The sequence below is a fragment of the Hordeum vulgare genome, chromosome 7H (genome assembly GCF_904849725.1).
Source record: "Hordeum vulgare subsp. vulgare chromosome 7H, MorexV3_pseudomolecules_assembly, whole genome shotgun sequence".
NCBI lineage: Eukaryota > Viridiplantae > Streptophyta > Magnoliopsida > Poales > Poaceae > Hordeum > Hordeum vulgare.
Window position 1 is genome coordinate 489,595,773 of NC_058524.1, and position 3,481 is coordinate 489,599,253.

At 57.3% G+C, this 3,481-nt stretch overlaps 1 pseudogene; it reads right to left on the reverse strand.

The window, feature by feature from the left end:
- Positions 1 to 805: 805 nt before the first annotated feature.
- On the reverse strand, positions 806 to 3,074 carry LOC123412577 (annotated as a pseudogene).
- Between the last annotated feature and the right edge of the window lie 407 nt (positions 3,075 to 3,481).

The following is a 3,481-nucleotide window of genomic DNA, read 5'->3' on the forward strand; positions in this document are numbered from 1 at the left end:
TGGGGTCCACCTATAATTTATCTACACAGACAAGCTTGAAAAGTCATCTGAAGTGGGGTGTGTCCACCCGATCGATTAATTTCATTTCACTCCACACCGCCGGCGACGCTACACTGTACCACAAGAAGAAGGAAAAAACTCCATCCATCCACAGGGAAAAGGGAGATGACAAAGCAAATGGGCAACCACAAGGCACCAGCTCGTCCCCCTCCTTCGACCGGTTTGGTTCCCGTTCCCGTAACCGAAGACACAAAACAACAAGACGAAGGGGCAACAGAAAAAGAACAAGAGCAACTTTGGGGTTTCGTCTTGGTCTCAAAAGAACTAACACAAGGAAAAGAAGCCCCACCCTCATCCATGGTTGCTCTCGAGTAAATAAATCTAAACCAAATTTGGACTCTCATCAACTCTTCTCGTACCCAATTCGAACTCATACATCATACTAGATGCTAGTAAAAGATATCCATAACAGAAAAGGCTTGCATATGAATGCCATAATTGTGACCAAATTCCAATTCATACATCATGCATATGCAAAATACTGATCAAACATAAGTCTCATACACACATTATCAACTCATAGTTACATTTCATTAACTCATAGTCATAGATCAAGCCTTCATGCATGCATGCCTGCCTTATTCTTGCTGTTGAAACTCCTCATGTCCAGACGAATGCCACCGGGCTCCTCACCTCATGCCCCCAGCTCGCCCACGAGATGTGTCCAGAGTCCGACGACACGTTCCTTCCCGGGACGATTCTAGGAGGGGGGGGGGCGCTAGACCCCCTAACAAATTGATTTTTCTACTATAATAATGGTTGTTATAGCTAATTTTTTAACTTTATATAAACTTTGCCAGCTTCATGAACAAACTTATGCCCCTATGCTTGCATGTTGGCTTCGTCCGCCGATCTCGCTCTCGAACCGCACGCTGTATGTCTTGCGCTCGTACACCTCACTGAACTTCAGAAGAGATGGCGTCACCGTCACCTTCACGCCGGCCGGCGCAGCCACCCTCGCCGTGTAAGTCTCCGGACTCGCTGACACCTTGGTCACCGTCCGCGTCAGCGTGATGACGCGAGTGCTTCGGTCGAACACCACCGCGAACGACGGGTAGTTCAGCCCGGCGGCGCCTCCGGGGAGCATCTTCGTGCATCTCGTCAGTGCGGGCTCGAACCGACGGACCTGCTCGATGGTGTAGTTGAGGGAGCACAGGAAGTCGACGTAGTCCTCGGTGCCGGCGTCGTAGACCAGGCCCGGGTTCAGCGCTAGCTACGGGTTGACCAGCCCCGCCCCGGCCACCAGTGGCGTGGCCGCCGTGCCGTTCCCCTGGCTCACGTCCACGCCGCTGTCGAGGATGTCGTTACTGTCGTTGTCCGTCGTCCGCGTTGATGTCATCATTGCGCTCCGCACCATGGCCGGCGTCCAGTCGGCGTGTTGGTGCTTGATCAGCGCCGCCACGCCGGCGACGTGCGCGGACGCCACGGATGTCCCCGACATGGTCTTGAAGTCCTTGCCGTCCGGCAGAGCTGGCCACGCGGCCAAGATGTTCACTGCGGGTGCCACGAGGTCCGGCTTCACGATCCCCTCCACCTCCTGCGCCGGGCCCCGTGAAGAAAACCCGGCGACAATCGGCGCCCGACTGTCGCCGGTGGCCGTGTCGCAGGCGAAGGTGAGAGACGCCGTCGGGTACGCGGTCGACGCCATGTAGGCTTCAAGCATCTTCGCTTCAGTGTAGGCGAGGACGACGCCTGGGAGGCTGAACGGCAGGGAGGGGACCGCCGATGCGAACCTCTCCAGGCCGTCGACGGCAACTAAGCCGGCGGCGCCAGCTCTGCTCGCCCTCGCAGCCGCGACGAGCTCGCCACTGAGCTCGCGGCAGACGACGATCCCGCCCATCACCTTGTCGGGCGTCAGGTCCTCCGGCTCGCTGCAGTTGCTCTTGACGAGCGCGACGCTTCTCCTGCCGTCGGCCCTCACGCTGTACAGCGACTGGCCGATGAGCACCAGTCCGTTGCCGAGGTTGAGCTTCGCGGGAAACACGCGGTCCACGGTGGCGGCGCCGACCGTGGTCACCCACGGCGCCACGTTGCTCACCGTCGACGGTCGCGGACCGCTGTTGCCACCAGGGACGACAACGACGATGCCGCGTAGCTCCGCGCGAAAGAGGGCGATGGCGACGACGTCGTCGTGCAGCGGACGCGCGGTCCCCTCCTTGCCGAGGGCGACGCAGAGTACGTCGACAGCGTCCCTCGTGGCGGCGTCGATTGCCGCGACGAGGGCGGAATCGGGGCAGCCGACGTCGCAGGCTCGGTTCACCGCGACGCGCGCCTTGGGCGCCACCCCGGTGGTCATCCCCTTGGCGAATCCCTCGAAGCTGGCGCCGGGGACGTCAGACCCTGCCGCCGTGGACGCGACGTGGGTTCCGTGCCCGTCGGTGTCCACGGGAGACAGGAGGCGGCCGTCAGCTCCGTAGACGAAGGATGCTGCTCCGACCACCTTCCGGTTGCAGGAGATGGTGCCATCGGTCGCGCACTTTCTTCGCCAGCTTGGTCGGACGGGGCCTAGCCCGGCGTCGTTGAAGCTAGGATGGGCGGGCGAGATCCCGCTGTCGACGAAGCCGATGATGACGCCGTCGCCGAACCCCGATTGCGGCCACGCTCCACTCGCCGGCCCCAGGCCGAGGAATGTCGGCGACCAGGTCGTCTGGGTAAGGGACACCCTCTCTTGGTGCACCGCAAGAACGCCATGGATCCTGGTCAGCGCCCGTGCCTCGTCGCGCGTGAGCCCGACCGCGAATCCGTGCATGACGGTATCGTAGGTGTACATGATGCGGCTCGATGAGTTTGTGGCTGCACGAGGGGAGTGGGTCATCACCATGGAGGCGTACCAGCGGTCGAGGGTGTCGAATTGTGGTGGCTTGGCGAGGTGGTTGGCTTGGACGATGTAGGTGTGGGAACTCGAAGCAATGGTGTTCTTGGGCTTTGGCATTGTGGCTGCACGAGGGGAGTGGGTCATCACCATGGAGGCAGTAGCGCAAGAGGATGGAGAGGGAAGCCATTCTGGACGTCTGGACGCAAGTCAAGTGTGAGCTTGTTTGTGCGTTTCCCTTCCCTTTATTTATAGAGCTCCTTGAGCTAGGCCAACCGGTGGCGCCATTGTACTAGTACTCGTACTAGTCTACTCGTGCATACAAAAATTTCCATTCTCTCTTTTATTCTCATGCGTGTTCACAAGGATCCGACGATGGCTTCGTGACAACACCTTGACCTTGTGCGCTCATTTTAGTTCTGCCAAAGATATATACTCCCTCAGTCACAGTTTATAAGGTATGCACGTATATCTAAGTCGTCAATTTAATTTATATAAAATATATTGTTTAACATAAAAATTATATCATTAGAAAATAGAACATCTAAAGTTTCTAATGATATATTTTTTGTAATATATGCCTGTTATTAAGTTGGTCAAATTGATGAC